Genomic DNA, 20317 nt, shown 5'->3' on the forward strand with positions numbered 1-20317 from the left:
AGAGTGTACAGAGAGATGGAGAACCGTCTCTGCCGTCTGAAGGACGAGTTGAAAAGAGAGGTGAAATCCCCAATGCAGTTTCTAGATGCGGTTGGCCATTTCCTCAGGTTGGGATAAAGAGTGAATTATGAACATTTTGTTATAATGTATTATGAATTTTGAATAATATCGTAATCGTAATTAAATATTTATCTCAATCTATTCGTGTTTCTTGGGTTGTTCCATTGTATGAAATAGGTAACAGACTAGGGATTAGCAGTGCCATGGACCGTGAACTTTGTTGTCTTAAGCTGTAGGGGAAATGGGATGTAGGGGTTTTGGGAGGTTACCACTGGGTTATAGGCACGGACGTCGGAGAGGGCGACTCGTGTTGGAAATTTCGATCCCGATCCGAAAGTTGGGGTGTTTGTTTACTAGGGCATAGTTATGTTGTATAGATTTGTTTGGGAGGTTCTAAATTCGGTCTATAAGGTCGGCTTTGATGATGAATTGCGTTATTGCATTGAAGCTGTAGATAGGGTTGGAAGGGTTGAAAAGTAGTGTGAGGTTTTGTTTATAGTTAGGAGGGATAGCGTGATAAAGTTCGGAGTGAAGGGTGTTATAGAAAGGACAGCTGTTAAAAATATGATATAAGTCTTCTGGTTGATTACAATATGTACATTTCCCGTCCGGGTGTCTGCCTTGTTTGTGTAGATTGTGGTTGAGGTTGGTATTTCCGCTGATGATTCTTGATATAATATTGTCCAAATGGTTAGAGCTGTTATAGTTGCGACATTTGAGATTGTATTGCGTAAAAAGTGTTTTGAGCCATTGCGAGTTAGTGTTTTGGATTATATTGTTGTAGTTTTGAAGTTTTATAGACTTTTTAAATTTGTTCTTGATCTCCGCTTTGGAGGTATGGAAATAGATTTCTAATGAGGGCTGTTGGGTGGCTATATTGGCTGCGATGTGTGCTGTGTTATTGCCTGGTATATTTGTGTGTCCCGGGGCCCAGAGTAGACTGATTTGTTTGTTGTTGTTGTTAAGTTGGTTGATGAGAGTAATAATGTTGTTGATGTTAGTGAGACTCCCATTGGAGGTCGGCTATGTATTGTAGAGAGGGGTGTGTGTGTGATATATTGCTTAGATTGTGGGTGTGTATTAGCTTGTGTAGGTGGGTCATGTATGGGGCTTGGTCAGGGGATTTATTGAATTTGAATGCCGTTTGTTTGTTAATGTTGTTATATTTTTGTTTGAGTATTTTAAAGATTGGATTGTGATGTGCTCCAGCCCAGTAGTTGAGGATTGTCTGTTGTATTCTGTGTGTAATGGAGAGAGTGTTGGTCATGAGTATGGCGTGGTGTGAGGTACCAGTCCTGGTGCCGGTAGCTATTTTGAGGGCCTTATATTGAATTGATTTTATTTTGTTGTAGTTAGTAGTTGAAATGCCGCTTAGGACCGGAGCGGCGTAGTCGATTATGGATTGAATAAGTGTTTTGTAGATGTTGAGGAGGGTTTGTTTGTCAGACCCCCAATTGTTACCTTTAATAGCTCTCATTAAGTTTAAATCTTTTTCACAAGAGTTGACCAATTTTGATATATGGGGGCCCCATGTCAGGTGTCGGTCAAATGTAACCCCTAGGAACTTAGCTTCTTTTTGGTATGTAATTTCTTTGTCATTAAGGTGAAGTTTGGGTGTGTAATTTTGCATATATTGTTTTTTGATGAGCATGCCAATGGTCTTTTTGGTGTTGATTTGGAATCCCCAGTTGGAAGCCTATTTTTTTATATTGTTTAAAGCAGATTGCATTCTGGTTTTTAGTAAATTGATGGAGGCCGAGGAGGTCCAAAGGGAAACGTCTGCGAATTTTGCTGTGGTATTTTTTTCTTTATTTTTGGAATCTGAGAAGATGTCATTTATCATAAAAATGAATAGTGTTGGCGATAAGATGCTTCCTTGTACCGTTTTCAATGGGGTGTGTGTCGGATAGGGTTTGATGGGATTTAACGGTGATGTGTCTGTCTGTTGGGAAAGAGTGAATGAAGTTTAGTATTCTCCCATTGATAAGATTATTTTCGAGTTTTTTAAGGAGGCCGTTATGCCAAACCATGTCGAAAGCTTTGCTGAAATCTATAAATATGGCCAGGGTGTATTGTTTCATTGATTGCGCAGTCCTAATGTCTTGTTCTAGGTGTAGAATGTGGTCTAATGTTTGTCTGTTATTTGTGAAGCCGCTCTGGTCCGGGCTTATTAGTCTGTTTATAGAGATGTGATGCTTAAGTCTATTATTGACAATTGATTCAAGGATGTTGCATGTATGGGAGGTTAGAGATATGGGGCGGGAGGAGTCTGGGTCGTTGGGGGGTTTGCCCGGCTTCAGGACTGGAATGATTTTTGCGTGTTTCCAGTTTTGTGGTGTTGTGCCTGTTGACCATATTTGGCTGTAGGGTTGTAGTAATAATTGTTGTATTTGAGGTGTGATTTTATTTAGTATTATGTAACGTATGTTATCGGGTCCTGTGGCTGCGGCTGTGTTTTTGTTATGAAGTGCATTAATGGTTTTATTGATGGGTAGATGGGCTAAGTCGGGGGGCGCTTTACGAAGGGGGGGGAGGGTTGCTTTTTAATTGTATCTCGGAATGGGGGGGGGGGGGGGGGGATAATTGGCGGTGCTGCTGGTCTTTGCAAAGTGGATAGCTATATGATTGGCTTTATCTTTATTGGATGGGCAGTTTTTGAAGTTGGGTTGGACATTTTCGAAATGTCCCTTTTAGTCATTTAAGTTTGTTCCAGATTTTTCTTGAATTATTTTCGCCAATTTTTGGGGTATTGCAGAAGAGCTGCCAGTGTTTTTTCCTAGTCATTTTAATAAGCTGTTTAGTATGATTTCTGAGATGAATTAAATCAGGGTTTTTTGTTTTATCCCATTTACTTCTATTTAGGACTCTTTTTCTTAATTTTCTAGAGTTTTGGATGTCGTCGTTCCACCAGGGGACTGGGTTGTGGGAAGGGGCGGGTTTGGTTGTGGGTATGCATTGGCTTGCGATATCGAATAGTGTGTTGGTAAGGTTGGTGTTGAATGTGTCTATGTTGCTGTTTTGTATTTTTGGGGGGTCGGTTTGGTTGCATAAATAGTTTTGTAAAGAGTTGCCAATTGGCTTTTTGAAAATGAATTTTATTTGCTGGGTGGTTTCTAAAGGGGGTTCGTTAGTGAGTGAAGGGGGATTTAGAGGGAATTTGGTTTGTCAAATGTCCTCATGATGGACTCTAGTTATATACAATAGTGTTAATCCAGTAAACCCAATTTAAGGTTCAAACTACTCTCAGCCCGACAACTTGTAAGTTGCTTTTCCTGCATACACATGAAACCTTTTGATCTTAAACAGTGTATAATTGTGATTTCCTAAACCAGTTAATTTCATTAAAAGTGACGGGTCTTTTTTATTATAATCTTCTTTATCTACAAATAAGTTGTTTTCATTAGGTACATCTGTAACTATTTAATCTTCACAAAGTACCCTTCCTTGCCTTTCTAAAACAACATCGAAAAGAAGCTAATGAGTCTTCTTAATTAAAGGAGGACTAAACCATTATAACAATGGGTAAACTCAATCAGCCATGACAACTCTCTGTAGATGTTTTGGCATGTAGACGTTTTGGCAAGTAGAAGTTTTGGGATTGAACCGTGACAATAGCTCAATTTGACTCAACTTGTGTGTCGCTCTCGCGTTAGATTTGTTAACGAACCAATTTAGGTGGGATTTAGTGCACAATGCGTTTAAGCTCCCATGTCTAATCCTTATGAAAACACATTAAGGGTTTAAAACAACACAGTAATCAATATCATGTTTCACATCGGTGTCCTCCCATTAGTTAGACGTCCCAATAGTTAGACGGCTTATAACAACACTTTAAACGGTTGAGTGCACACTAATCCTTATGCTTGTTATCTCGGACTTTAAAATGGAATAGTCCAGATAAGATCTGACAAACAAAGCAAAGCAGCTTTAAATAGATAGTTTAATATTATACTTCACATTTAATGACTCTTTACATTTGATAAAATTTATACAGTTTGTAACAACACTTTGTGACAGTTTTTGATAATGTAAACTTTACATTTTATAACTTTTACAGTTTTATCCCAAACGAAGCAAGTGTCCATCTAAATACTCAATAGCAGACTTGTCACCCTGCTGCAGCTGATCTTGGAGGCGTACCAGGCGGTTCTCTGTCTCTCTGTAGATTCTCTTGCGGCATCGTGGTGCCGCACCAAAGTTCAATTGCATTACCTTAGTCCTTTCACTGAACTCGACTTTCTGGATGACTTCAATGAATCTGTAGATGTTAGGGTGAACATGTGGCAGTAGGTAGTTCAGTCGGCTGTGGAATCCCTCAAGGTTGTTGTTGGTTCTGGGTCCATCAGTTTCGAAATGGTTCCACATGCGCACTGAGAATCTGGCGTCATCATCCACCCAGGTTCATAGGTTGTTGCTTGACGATCTGGCAAAAGGGCGAACACTAGAGGGAAGGTGTTTTGACCAACTCTGGCATGAATGATGTATACTTGATCCCATAAACCTGGACATGCTGTGAAAGTACCATCCATGTAAAGGGTGTCAGCTTCCTGGAGGGCTTGTATCTGTTCTGCAGTGGAGAACGCCAAGATCTTGTCATCGTCGCCGTCGCTGAACAGTATAAAGGGACGTCCATCTGTTGTCTCGGACCATTTGTCTTCAATGTCTACTGCTGACCGCGACCTGGGTAACGCTGGAATGGTCTTGCGACGATGCCTGAAAAAGAGCAAAGAAACAGTTACACATATGTTACATGAAATATTGATAATGATTTCATTCACTTGAAATGGTTAACAGCGAAACAAGTTAGGTGGGACCTAAAGAAAAGGTTAATTCTAACCAAGTCAAAAATACGGGATGATATTTACCTGTAAAGTGCACTTTTCACGCTCTGAAATGATGGCATCGCTGGGATGCTGGCTTCATCTACTTGAGTGACTTGCTCCTCGTACAATGCCTGCATCTGTGTGGTTTCTTCTCGCGCTCTTTTACGAAGATTGCTGACAAAGGTCACTCTGGTTTCATCTTCAGCCACTGATTGCGAAGAAAGTCACCGACAGTCGTACATTTCCCATTGCATGTCTTGACGACACATCTCCAATGTGTGCAGGTTTGCCTCTCACGGTTTCTGTTGTAAATATATCCATCTGATATCAACTGCTTACTTCCACGCCAAGAGGTGATGTACTCTACTTTCCTTACACCAGCCATCATCGATACGGATAATGATACGTACCCCAAGATCATTTTTATTTGTTTGATGAGTAGATAATCTCAACTCAACTCTTTCAACTGATCATACAGTAAGACAATTAAGCTACTCCATAGTTTACATAGTTAATCTCATGCCTATTGAACCTGTGCTGAGAGTAAGGTATTTTAGATTAATTAAACGAAATTGTAACATATATACTCCCTATACTGTGAGTCCCCTATCCCTACTCAGTACTTTAATCTAATAAGGACTGATCCATTACACCTGTAGGTATAATCCTTCTTTGCCTAGGTAAAAGTGTCTAACAATTGGGACGTCTAACTAATGGGACGTCTAACTAATGGGATATAACCTTCACATCACCACGAAATATGACACATAAATAAGATATATTTCTTCTTTTAATAACAAAATAAGATAATATAAAGTTTTGTCACTCTCGTTTTATTCACAAAACACTCCCTCAACAATGTCACAACAATGTATCATTTTACATTACTCCAAGTGAAGCGATGGTCGGCATACTCCATTCTGGATACGGCACCATCCATCAGTCGTGCTCAAGTTGTTAGTTCTTGGACCGTCGTTGCCGAAGTGGTTCGAAAGATGTCGCCAGTTGTCTCCAGTGGAGTAACCAAGGACCTTCAGTCGAAACACGTGCAGGACATGTCTTTTCAAGACACAGCCAAGACTGCCACGTGTCTCTCTTCTTATTGCAACGGAACAAAAATCCATGAAAACAAAGAATCCTACCTCCACGATGGGATGGTATGAATTTGATGTCAACTTGAGCGTTTGCCATTTTGCAAGTAACTTCTCGCTTTTTAATAATGCTCATTTAATTAATTAAGATTGACACTGACTGAACATGCTACTATGATTGGCATGATTACCAAATCATAATTAATTACTGAGATGTGGTCATGGAGAACATACTAATCCTATGTTAAAACATACTATTCCTTTACGTAAACAGATTAAAACTTCAAAGCGTTACCGCATGTCGCTGACAAATAAGTCAGGTGTGACAGTTATCACAATATAAAGATTTGATATATGCCGACTGACACTCTTGGTGGGTCAGTGTTAAGACAACAGATCAAAACACACGCTTCCTATTCAGTATGTACGTATGATTACATGGATGTGTGTATGCATGGTATGTATGGCTGTATGTATGATTAAATGTATGTAAATTATGTATGTGTATTTATGTGTGTGCGTGCGTGTGTGTAAATGTATGTAAGCCTAAACGCTTCGGTCGTTTGAAGCCAGAAGGCAGAGGTATTCCCTGGAAAGAAGCCTACTCTCGCAGAGCTCACTAGAGCTGAAACTTCTCTCGCAGAATTTTTTTGGAGAAGGCGAATGGAGCAGAGTAAGCTTAGGGATTATCGGCTGTTGCGTGAAAACAATGCTTTTCCTGAAGCCTTAGAGTGCCCTGAACATGGAATCATATGTATATAAACTATACTTATGATATGTAAATCATGCACTGTAATACCTAATTTGACCCAAATGTAATTCCAGATATTCTATATTAGCAAACAAAAGCTATTCTAAGTGAAAAGTAATCTATAATGTAAATGGTAATTCTATGGATTGTACCATGGATAGTTTGAATTCTCATGTGTCAAATTATCATGTTTATTCAAATGAATTTTTTTCAAGATAAAGTTATATATCACTAGATTATTGCCTGTATTTGTTTTTGTGATTACCTTGTATTTATTTTTCCATATAATAGAAAATTATGGAAAGTTTGAGCGATCTGCGTGGAGTGAATTTCCATATGTGTGTTCTACTAAGTAACAGTTTAATAGCCACTATACTTGTCACTATATTTATATGCAAATAACATAATCGTAACCGTAATAACTTCAGCTTTATTTTGATAGATTACACATGGAAATTGGACAGTTTTAAAGACATTCATTGACCTTTTTTTTGGGGGGGGGGTCTGTGATGTAAAACCTAAAACTTGATGATAATATATGAATGTTAATGCAACAAGCGACGCGTGTGAAGATATATTGAATACGTTTGACACATTAACCTATTTCTACACCTTTTTAACGGTAAAATTAGATACACTTAAACGTAAGTAGCATATAACCGTTGAAATTAAAAGGTCTACAAGAAGATGTATTTCTTATAATAGAAGGTCAATAAGGGTATTTAGTATTTCGTTATGAAAAAATAGTTCTCTTGATATTCAATACTGGACATTTCCCCACAACCCACTTTTTGTTTGTTTATGGTAAAAATTAATAAGAGGAGGTTTCGTGGGGGACTAGTGGTATCTTTTCAGAGGGTGTTATTCTGGCATTACCCACTATTTACTGGAGGATATTGGAAATGAATATACTGTAGACTGTCATGTTGTCTGACTACAAATAGGATTTGTTATCTTAACAATCACTGGGGGTTTCACATTAGAGGTGATTTGTACAATTGCCCAAATGATCCTGCTCAGTATTGGTGCTTAGTGATGTCAAATGGAATATTTTATTATCAGAGGAAATTGGTGTGAAAACTTAATACCATCTATACAGTATATCTTCAGGATTTTTAGCCCTTTCTTTCTCTGTGTGTAATTCTGATTGAAAGAAGTCACTCAACCAGTTCATGCATTCCATGGTAAAAAAAAATCAGACTTGGTTAGAATCCGTGTTTATCTCCGACAAGTTCCCACTGGTGACATTGTAGTGAACTTGAGAAGTGGAGATGATTTTTTATATTCATATTATTATAATCTGTCAAACTATACATAAATGTGTGTGTGTCATAAAATTCAAAGGGACTGTTCCCCACACCCATCAATATCATAATGAATGAACATTAGTGTATTGTGTGGATTATATAAAGCTCTCACTAAGTATATGTTTTACATGCATGACAGATGGGATTAAGGGAGAAAGGAAATATTTTCTTGAACGTTTCCAATAACTAGTGGAGGAAATTGGAAATGGCTGAACCCGTAGATGGCGTCAAATCCGTGATGGATTTGACAGATCTCATAGGGTAACATTCAACAGGCTCTTTACCTTTTGATCATGTTAACATTTTTTCTTAACAGTTTAGAAAAAGAGAAGATATTTGAAGTGAACTACATTGAAAAATGAGAGAAGAAATTAATTGTCAATGTTTTTTATCATAAAAACTCTCTGGTCAGTAAACAACAGTTGTTATTTTAGTACTTTGAAGAGGAATCCCAAACCTTCTCTTACGCTGTTATGATATATAATGTCAAAGTGAAAGCACAAAACCCATTAACGTGCAACACAGCATTTTCCATGGACTTGTTTATTTGCTATTTTGATATACATGTGTTCAGATTGATTGAAAAATATACAATATCAACTATAAATTTCTTCCGTGTGTGAATGCGTGTAATACTTGCATATTGGCTCCCCAGTTCTCATAATGCTTCATATGAAAGCAAAATTGTGTGTTTGATTAACATCATCTCTTATGTCAATGACTGATTTAAACCACAGCCAGTGTCCCAATGCTCGTAAATGTTTCGCCCTCGCGATCTAACGTTATAACAGTTCAGGTCATAGACATCCTCTGATACACAGCAGATGCGTTCTGGTCATATTACCTTTCGGCTCCATAGTCTGTACTGTCTTAAAATTGACTTTATTAGTCTTCGGATGTTACGTCTAGTACACACAAACAAGACCGTTTAGCCTATATAAGGAATGTAGCAGGCAGTGGATCTTCTAGTTGGCTAACTTACTGTTGGTAATATCCGTTTTCTTTTAGCAAATAAGAGGATAGTTAGTAACAAAATATACGATATACAACGCATATTTGCACAACTATCACCAAACCATTCGACACTGACACCGCATCAAACCCCGCGGTAGACTGGACACAGTTATGTGCTCACCGATTAGATAAACACCTACCGACAGGGTGGGGATTGTGGTTCAAAGCGAAACAGACAACCCTGTCTGTTGTCTAATAAATGCTGGGCGGCGCCTTTGATCCTGTCTCTAACCATGCATGAAGTAGGAGTAAACGATGACCAGGATGGCCTTGAAATAAACAAGATTCTTCTTGTTGAATATCAAGGTACCAATTCATCGGTCACGTGGTTTTCTTATGTATCCAGTGTATCCACAATTAACTAGAATGTTTCATATCCACCAAAATGTATATGCGTCAGTGTGCTTTATCAACACATGTATAAAGCTTATTCACGCTTGGTGTGCCAGACTGAAATTGAACATTATGATGATTTATGACCAACATTTGAGAAGCCATTGTTATCAATTTCATGTATTGAAATTCTAGAGCCGATTGACCAGTTTCAATCACAGCCGACCAGCCTATAAGCAAGCAAGTCAGCACATCAAAACTTTCAAAATTTGACCACCATGTGGGAAACCATTGTTAGCAATTCCAAACTGGACAGATGGGTAGTGACATGCTTTCAAACGTGGACTGGAGGTCTCGGGTATAAATGCAGGGGTATCTTGGCATAGGGTCATTCCTGCATTTCGCCTGAGAACCTCTCTGTCTGTTTTTGAAGGCGTGGAGATCCCGGAGTTAATTCCCCGTAACAATTCTAGGCATAAACGGTCCCTTAAAAAGGATGGTTTCAATAATATGAATATTAAAATTCATCATCACTTTTCAAGTTTACAAAAATGTCTCCAGTTGGAAGATGTCACAGATAAACAAGGATTCTAACTGAGTTTGATCGTCACAGGTTTATCTCCAGTTTGCCAGCACAATGCAGAGGATTAACAGTTACTGTGAGTGAGCGTGGTTTTACGCCGCTTTTAGCAGTTACTGTGTTTATACAATTCCCACAGATATCATGCCAAAAACGCTCACAGTAGTTAGTGAGTAAACTCAACTGAGGATTTTACAAGTATGTATCACAACCTTTGAAAGCTAACATGTGAATAAACTCAATTCACTGAAACTTAAATAATTAAGGCACTTGCAGTGATCAGTGAGATATTATATAAATACTGGGAACGCCAAACAACTTCATTGTAAATAGACAAATGCACCTGTGAATGGTCAAGGTTTTACATACCGAGTGAAACAAAGACGAGGTGCCAGCCTACACTGGAAATGCTGTATGCTGCATGTCCAGCCTGCATCAACACCTCTAGTGATCTATTCGTGATTCCGAGCCTTGCGCATAACCATTGTCATGACCTGGTTGAGTGACTTCCTTCCATCAACGTGAAAGGATTACCCACAGCGAAAGAAAGGATTAAAATCCTAAAGATATCCTATCCAAATGGTATAAGTACTCACAACCAATTTCCTCTAATAGTAAACTGTCACCTTTGGTATCCCCAATAACACTCACCATGGCCATTGGGCAAATGTAAAAATCACAAACCCTAACGAGATTCTGTCAATATGGTCACACCCGGTGATTGTGAAGATCTAAAATTCTATCAACAGTTTGTTTGTTTGCTGTTTAACGCCGCACTCAGCAATATTCCAGCTATATGAAGGCGGTTTGTAAATAATCGAGTCTGGACCAGACAATCCAGTGATTGACATCATGTGCATCGATCCACGCAATTGGGATACGATGACATGCATCAACCAAGTCGGCGAGCCTGACCACCCGATCCCATTAGTCGCCTCTTACGACAAGCATGGGTTGCAGAAGACCTATTCTACCCCGGATCTTCAGGGGTCGGATCCTATTCAAGCACTATCCACACATTACATCCATTGTGACAATGGAATAGTTTCATCATACATCATTATCATGTTTTGTGCATGCAGGTCATTGGTTCAATGCATAGAATAACAGATAATCAAGTATTAGCTTGGACGTCGTTTTAAAAAGGTGCCCTCGCAACGTTGCATTAACAGTTGTTCTGATTTGAGTCCATGGGTGGCCCAGTCGTCTAAGGCTCAGCAATTCACTGTGCAGAGTTAGGTCCATTGAAAACATATGATTGTGAGATCGAATCCCGGTTCGCCACGATTACCTTTCTAGGTTTGCCAGCACCACACCCGTGCTTGTGGGTTTCACCAAGGTGATAAACGTTTGAAACCTGCATTACTATGGGCTTTCAGCCCACGTCTAGCTGACACGCCGTGATATAACTGGGATACTGTTCAAAACGGCGTTAAACCCAACACACTGACTCACACAAATCCTGACTTCAAATGTGAGGTGTCCTGTGTCAGGATTACATATATGGTTCAGTGTTCAGTGTTTCATGATATATGACTGATATCATGAGCATTGACCCACGCAATTGGGATACCATGTTAGCGAGCCTGACCATCCGATCCCGTTAGTTGCCTCTTACGACAAGCATAGTCGCCTTTTACGGCAAGCATGGGCTGCTGAAGATCTATTCTACCCCGGATCTTCACTGGTCACGAACCGACCTGATGACATATTGCTTTGTATATTATTACACATGTATGCTGGCCAGGTTTCCCCACGTACATCAATACATTGATTAGACCATATTGATATCCTATTTGATGCTAATGTACCATTTAGTTGGTCAAGCCTTGCTTTTAGGAGACTTACATGCTTTCTATTTTAACAAAGAATACCAATGTTGTTGATTGGATATATATACCCATTGTTGGGTCACAAACACCCTGGTTACAACTTAATCGCGGTGTGAAGATATGTGTGATCATTTTTGTTAGAAAATCAAAATTAAATTGCATTGCGAGAGTTGTTTTTAAACAAATGCATTGTCAACTGACAGCGAGAGCACTGTATTTTTTGTAGCCTAATTTTCGAATTTGCTAGGTTTTATATTTTATCATTTTACTGACATTTGGGTTCTCCTACGTTCTGTACCGCTTCAGACGTTTCCTCCGCATGAACCTACATGTAACACGCTGGGATATAACTTACATGAAGGAGAGGCGATACAACTTTGGAATGGTCAGCAGTCCGAACATGACCATAAAGGGATCGAGCCTACAGGAACACACAGGAACATTGGAAAGTTTATGTTCCTCAAATGAGCTCAAATGCATTTCTGAAGAAAATTCTGACTGATTTGTTTTGTACTGCAGAAATGTCTGGAAGAATCTTTTTTATACCTCCAGAAATTTCTGCCAGACATTTTTTATTTACCACTTTGTATTATGTACTTCAAAATATCGCTCAGCAGTCATTTTTGTAGTAAACAACACGTTGGTGTTGAAACATTAGGCTCTGTAGTCAATCAATATATTTCGCAGTAATAGAAAATCATTTGGCCTGATAGACTAGGGAATCATATCAAGATTTTCAACAAATCATTTCATACTCTCATGGCTTCAAATGCCTGATTAGCTACAATGAAAACCAAATGGTGGATTTTTCATACTTTTATTATACATGGTTTGATACAGAAAAATGGCGTGACACTATAGTTCATGAAAGTCAGCCTCACAAGTATGATATTGAAACCACCTAGTCCCACAGTAGTTGTTAGTGTGGCATCACGTTCGAGTGATTAGAGGACGGTGCACAATCATTCGGGGCACAACTGCGAGTTTTCCAGGTGGTACCCGGTGCAAGTAATGCCCATCACAGTGGCTTTTTGTCAAGTACCAACTACTTGTCCTCCACAGCTCGTTCAAGTCTTGGTGGATCAAGTGATTCATACTGAATGAAAAAGAAAGACAACGTTACAAGTAAGCACTTACAAATTGGTGACATGTAGAATTAGTATGTCGTAACATTGATTTTCAGCCATCAGCGCGTATTGTTTCTCATAATTAATGCTATATGTCTCTGCTTATCAATTTGAATGGCACTGACAGCATCGAAGCAATGCATTTCAAACTTCATCTCGCCATGGATGTTGATCAAACAACCGCGACCATAATTTTAAAGGTTTAAATTGTTACAATATTCCCAGGTGTATGGGATCCATTTCTACCTTATGGCACTAAGCTTACATATTTACAACAGTAATGCTATTCTACAACTACCTACAGATGCAAGGACAAACATGTAAAACATATATGAATAAATATATTAAATTACATGCAACACAGAACTAGTCCCTATATAATTTTTCTTGAATAGCGAAAACTTTACCACAACAAACGTGTATCATGACCCATTTTAACGTCCATCTACTAAAGTGACAGATGATCTCATCAATACATGTTTTAGATTCATCACGGATACCTCATGTTGCCAAATGCAGTAGAAATTAGTCCTGTGCCTCAAGCTGTCAATGTAAGCACTCTTGGTTTGATAACTTCACCTCTGTAATGGGAAAACAGACAAACTGACTTAATTGTAGTAAAGGCCAAACATAACATAAGCTCAATGCATCACAACCTAAAAACAGTTCTGCACCAACATTACTAAGAAAGTTGTTGGCACTTCCAGTTAAATGACATCATTTCCCGTTTGGAAAGAAGACAACTTCAAAACAGAAAGTGTTATTCCACAAGCTACCATAAACAGAAAGTTATAAGCATTTTTGGTGTAATTACCTTGACCTCAATTAAAGAGAATCACATGTTTGATTATTTTTAGTTGAAAACATAGGTGTAAGCTCTTACAAACATGTTATACACACACATTATTTCCTCAGTACAGAAAGAGCAGAAGTACCTTAAGACAGACCAATCCAGTGACCTTAATCTTCATAGAAGGTCACTCAAAACCTCATCACTTCAAAGCGCCACCCTCAGGACGTCATCCATCCACAACTGGTGATGAGAACTGGTTGTAAAATCATAATTCCTGAACTAGTGACGTGCCAACCAATCGATCTTAGGAATTAATTGGTTTGTGTCATTTTAATGTTTTTCAGTGCTATGTCCAGAGAATTTAGAATACACTTAACAAAAACAAACAAACAAACAAACAAACAAACATGAATGCTGACCTTCGACGTGAAAACATTTGGGGGATTATTATGGAAAATTGCATTTGATTGCCTAGTCATTTAGACCTTATAGTAGGTCTTCGTCATTTCAATTAATTGTAACTACATTGAATGATTTTTATTATTGAGAACACATGAGCTTGACATTATCAATATCAACTGCAATATTTTCAAGGGTTAACCAGTATATAAAACCCAATATGAAGTCTCATGGTGGAATTCTATGTCACAACGAAAATATGGTTCATGCTTTTCATTGAAAATAGGTCACTGTGACCTAACAAATATCTGCAGAAATAGACACTGAAGTGAAAGGCACTGTTCTGCCTCCAGGGTGTCCTCGTGACAGTGACACTGAATATCTTCTGGCAATCATTTCCTCAAGAGGTCTCGAATTATTTCGTGACAGTGAATTATCACTGAATATCTTCTTAGCAATCAATGCTTCGAGATTAACATTCTTGGAACTTTCATACTTTTTCATGACAGCGAAGTGTCATTGAAAATATTCTTCGTAATCAACGCCTCAAAACGGCCGATTGGAATTCTTCTGTCTCCACTGTGTCATCGTGAAAGTGAAGTTACGCAAAATATATTCTTGGCAATGAATGCCTCGATTTGTCCTCATGGAAATCTTCTGCCACCTGGGTGTCTTTATTAGTGAAGTGTCATTTAAATTTTTTTAGTAATCAATGCCCGGAAATGGCCTCTTAGAACTCTTCTGCATCCAAGATGTCTTCGTGACAGGAAGTGCCATTTTAAAAATATTGGTAATCAATGCATCGAGATGTCCTCATGGATCTCTTCTGGCTCCAGGGTGTCTTCGTGACGAAGAAGTATCATAGAATATATCATCAGCAATCAATGCCTCGAAATGTCCTCTTATGAATCTCTTCTGAATTTGGGGTGTATTTGTGACAGTAAAGTGCCACTCAATATATTCTTGGCAATCCATGCCTCGAGATGGAATTCTTCTGCTTCCAGGGTGTCTTCGTGACATTGTATTGACACTGAATATATCCTTGCCCGTCGTTGCCTCCTCATGATAAATGCCACTCTTCTGCCTCCAAGTTGTCGTCGTGACGGAATTGTCAATGAATATAATCTTGGCAATCATTGCCCCTCGTGGAGTTATTGGCACTCTTCTGTCTCAAATGTGTCTTCGTGACAATGAAGTGCCACTCAATATAATCTTGGCAATCAATGCCTCGAGATATCAAGGAACTCTTTTGCTTCCAAGCTGTCGTCGTGACAGTGAAGTGTCTCTGAATGTATTTATAGCAATCAATGCCTCGAAATGTCCTCATGGAATTCTTCGGCATCCAGAGTGTCTTCCTGACAGTAAAGTGTCACGGCACAGAACGTATCCTTAGCAATCGATGAATAGAAATATCCTCTTGAAAGCCTTCTGTCTCAAGGGGATCTTCGTGACAATGAAGTGCCACTCAATATAATCTTGGCAATCAATGCCTCGAGATGTCATAGAACTCTTCTGCATCCAAGGTTTTTTCGTGACAGTGAAGTGTCACGGGATGTTTTCTTAGCAATGAAAGAATCGAAATGTCCTCATGGAATTCTTCTGCCTCTAGGGTGTCTTGGTGACAGTGAAGTGTCACCTAATGCAAAATTGGCAATCAATGCCTCGAGATGTCATATAACTCTTCTGCATTCAAGGTGTCTTCGTGACAGTGAAGTGTCACTGAATGTTTTCTTAGCAATCAATGAATCGAAATGTCCTCATGGAACTCTTCTGCCTCTAGGGTGTCTTCGTGACAGTGAAGTGTCACTGAATGTATTCATAGCAATCAATGTCTCCAAATGTTCTCATGGAATTTTTCTGCCTCCAGGGTGTCTTTGTGACAGTGAAGTGTCACTGAACGTATCCTCAGCAATGAATGAATAGAAATATCCTCTTCAAACTCTTCTGTCTCAAGGGTGTCTTCGTGACAGTGAAGTGCCACTCAATATTATCTTGGCAATCAATGCCTCGAGATGTCATAGAATTCTTATGCATTCAAGGTGTCTTTGTGACAGTGAAGTGTAAAGGAATGTATTCATAGCAATCAATGAATCGAAATGTCCTCAGGTATTTCTTCTGCCTCCAGGTTGTCTTTGTGACAGTGAAGTGTCACTGAATATATTTTTAGCAATACATGCCTCGAAAGATCCTCTCCAAACTTTTATGTCTCAAGGGTGTCTTCGTGACAATGAAGTGCCACTCAATATATTCTTGGCAATCAATGCCTCGAGATGTCATGGAACTCTTCTGCATCCAAGGTGTCTTCGTGACAGTGAAGTATCACTGAATGTATTCTTAACAATCAATGCCTCCAAATATCCTCTTCAAACTCTTGTCTGACGGATGTCTCGTTGACAATGAGGTGCCGCTCAAAATAATCTTGGTAATCAATGCGTCGAGTTGTCATGAAACTCTTCGGCATCCAAGGAGTCTTCGTGACGATGGGTTGTAGTCGACGGACTTTTTATGATTTACAGACGCGTCTACAGCAAACGGGTACCACCGCTGATCACCCTCGGCTAGGCCGACCACGTGTGACGTCACATGCAGAGGATCGTCAGATTGTCTTACATCACCTCCGTAACCGATTTTTGACGGCTACATCAACCAGAAATGAACTGTTTAGGGGTAGACTGAGTGCGCAAACTGTTCGAAACCGTCTGAGAACTGTTCACCTTCAAGCACGACGGTCATACTGCGGGATGATTCTGACTCAATTACACAGACGTCAACGTCAATTGTGGGCACAGCGATACTTACGATGGACTCAGAGGAATTGGAATTATATCGTCTTCAGTGATGAATCCCGATTTAATCTTCGATTTGCTGATGGTAGAACGAGGGTGTGGAGGCGCCGTCATGAACGTTACGCCCAGTGTTGTGTACAGGAAGTTGACAGATTTCGAGGCGGAAGTGTCATGGTGTGGTGTGCTTTCTGTAGCAATGTACGTTACAGGCTTCTTGTCATCAGTGACAACCTCAACGCTGCTGCTTACCGCGACCAGGTACTGGCACCAGAACTTCTGCCTGTTTTGCAGCACATGCACCCGGTTTGATCTTCCAACACGACAAAGCCAGACCCCATAAAGCAATTTTGACAAGGAATTTCCTTCCGAATGCGGGAGTCAACGTCATGGACTGGCCGTCAAGGTCTCCCGACCTCAATCCCATCGAACACGTCTGGGATGCTCTTGGCAGAAGTCTGCGCACTCTCCAGAACCAACCACAGAATTAGCAAGATCTTGGCACCATTTTGCAGCAACAATGGCGTCGTCTTTCCAATCATGTGTTCACAAGCATCAAAAGGTCCATGCGGAGGCGTTGTGTGGCAGTTGTCAACGCACATGGTGGCCATAGACGCTACCGAACTTGTGTGCCAGCAGATTCTCGTGCTTGGGACTTATGATTTAAACTGTTGATGTTATTACGGAATACCGTAGGTGCTTGGAACAAATCATGGTTACCACCGTTAATTCAAATCCTTCTTTGGACATTAATGATTAAAAATTACCTTCTCTGATACATTTGTCCGGTATATATCATATATGGGATTACTTTGAAATATGTGAAGTTTTTAATTCCTCTGCTTCCAGGGTGTCTTTGTGACAGTGAAATGTCACTGAATATATTCTTAGCAATCAATGCCTCGAACTATCCTCTTCAAATTCTTCTGTCTCAAGGGTGTCTTCCTGACAGTGAAGTGCCACTCAATATAATCTTGGCAATCAATGCCTCGAGAGAACTCTTCTGCATCCATGGTGTCTTTTTGACAGTGAGGTGCCACTGAACGTATTCTTAGCAATCAATGCCTCGAAATATCCTCATGAAATTCTTCTGTCTCAAAGGTGTCTCCGTATCATTGAAGTGTCTTTAAATGTATTTTTAGCAAGCAATGAATTGAAATGTCCTTTGAGAAACCTTATGCCTCGAAGCTGTCTTTGTGAACAGTGAAGTGCCACTTAATCCACTTTTTCCATTTAATGCCTCGAGATGTCCTTATGGAATTCTTCTGTTTAATGAGTGTCTTCGTAAAATTGAAATGTCAAACAATACATTCTTGGCAATCAATGCCTCGAGATTTCCTTTCAGAGCTCTTCTGCATCCAGGGTGTCTTCGTGACAGTGAAATATCACTGAATATATTCTTAGCAATCAATTCCTTAAAATATCCTCTTAGAACTCTTCAGCCTGAAGGTTTCCTTGTGACAGTGAAGTGTCTTTGAATGTATATTTAGCAATCAATGAATTGAAATGTCCTTTAAGAAACCTTATGCGTCCATGCTGTCTTTATGACAGTGAAGTGCCACTAAATTTAATCTTGGCAATCAATGCCTCGAGATGTCTTCAAGGAATTCGTCTGCTTCCAGGGTGTCTTCGTGCCTGTGATGTGTCACTGAATATCTTCTTGGCATTCATTGCCTCAAGATGCGTCATGTCACTGTTTTCCCTCCAGGGTGTGTTCGTGCCAGAGAAGTGCCACTTAATAATTCTTGGCAATCAATGCCTCGAAATGTGCACTTTGATCTCTTCTGCCTCCATTGTGCCTCCGTGACAGTCAATTTCCACTGAATATCTTATTAGCAGCATCACTGCATTCATAAGTCTTCTTGACCCCCTTTTGCCTCCAGTGTGTGACCGTCGTTATCCAATGGTCGGGCATGCTTCAGGCGGATACAAAGAGGCTGACACTGCCTCTGACAACCAAACAATCCCCGATTTTGAACCTAAATCTAAATAATTTGGAAGTGTCTTTCTATAAAGTGATGCGCCTACGTGCAGGTTGTTAGTGCGGGTTAGTACAGGTTAGTGGAGTGTTAATTAAGTCTCTGAACCTAACGTGCCTCAGAAGCATACCCGACCCTCAGATAGAGGTCTCCAGAGGTCTTATTTGGGTACTAGTGACCATGGAAGTTGGGAAACCTGATACCGGAGAGTCTCGTGGTGATGCCTTTTGCCTAAAGGATGTCTTATGGCAGACATATTCCTAAAGGGGTCTTCTTGGTCATGTTCTGCCCCCAGAAGTCTTGTTGGTACTCTAATGCTTCCTGTGTTTCTTTGTGACAGTCAATTGCCACTGAACAGCTTGCCTCCAGAAGTCTCCTTGCAACTCGTCTATGTCTCTTCTGTGATTTGTTACAGACTATCCTCTTGGACCTCAATGTTTCAGGAAGAATTCAAGGCACATTTCAGCCTCAATGGTGTCGTCGTGAAGTGCCACTGAATACCTTCTTGACAATCATTGGTTCAAGAGTTCTTGGATGTCTTCTTTACAGTGAATTGTCACCGAATATCTTCAAGGAAATAATTGCTTCATGAACTGCAGGACGTCGTCGTGAAAGTACATTTTCACTGAAAATCCTTTTGGCAATCATAACTCATAGATTACTTATTGGCCCTGTCCTGCCTCCAGGGTGTCTTCGTGACAGTAAAGTGTCACTGATTATCTTTTCAGCAGTCAATGCCTCGAAATGTCCTCTTAGAACACTTCTGCCTTCAGTTTGTCTTCGTGAAAGTGAATTACCACTGAATTTCTTCTTAGCAATCAATGCATCGACATGTCCTCTTGAAACGTTTCTACTTCCAGGGTCTCTTCGTGACAGTGAAGTGTCATTGAATTTATTCTTAGCAATCAATGCCTCGAAATGTCCTCTTAAACCTCTTCTGCATCTAAAGAGTCTTCGTGACAGAGAAGTGCCACTTGAATTTATTCTTAGCATTCAATGCCTCGAAATGGCTTATAAGATCTCTTCTTTTGTGTCTTCATGACAGAGAAGTCACTTGGTATATTCTTGGCAATCAATGCCTCGACATGTCTTCTTGGATCTCTTGTGCCTCCAGAGCGTCTACGTGTCAGTGAAATGTCACTGACTATCTTCTTCCTGGCAATCAATGCCTCAACATGTTCTCCACTGCCTGTAAAGTGTCTTCGTGACAGTGAGGTGTCATTGAATATATTCTTAACAATCATTGCCTCGAATTGTCCTATTAGATCTCTTCTGCTGTCTCTTCATGACAGGGAAGTGTCACTTGGTACATTCTTGGCAATCAATGACTCGAAATATGCACTTTGATCTCTTCTGCCCCCAGGGTGTCTTCGTGATAGTGAAGTGTCATTGAAAATATTCTTAGCAATCATTGCCTCGAAATGTCCTGTTAGATCTCTTCTGCT

The 20317-nt window shown here is 39.7% G+C and overlaps 1 long non-coding RNA gene across 1 annotated transcript; it reads right to left on the minus strand.

The window, feature by feature from the left end:
• Window positions 1–12592: 12592 nt before the first annotated feature.
• LOC125378080 lies at window positions 12593–13930 on the minus strand. Its single transcript, XR_007220007.1, has 3 exons — window positions 13854–13930; window positions 13419–13499; window positions 12593–12887 (listed from the first exon to the last, which is right to left on the minus strand). It is a non-coding gene; the product is annotated as an uncharacterized LOC125378080 (long non-coding RNA).
• Window positions 13931–20317: the final 6387 nt, after the last annotated feature.

This window comes from Haliotis rufescens, unplaced genomic scaffold, assembly GCF_023055435.1.
Source record: "Haliotis rufescens isolate VD_foot unplaced genomic scaffold, xgHalRufe1.0.p SCAF_11, whole genome shotgun sequence".
NCBI lineage: Eukaryota > Metazoa > Mollusca > Gastropoda > Lepetellida > Haliotidae > Haliotis > Haliotis rufescens.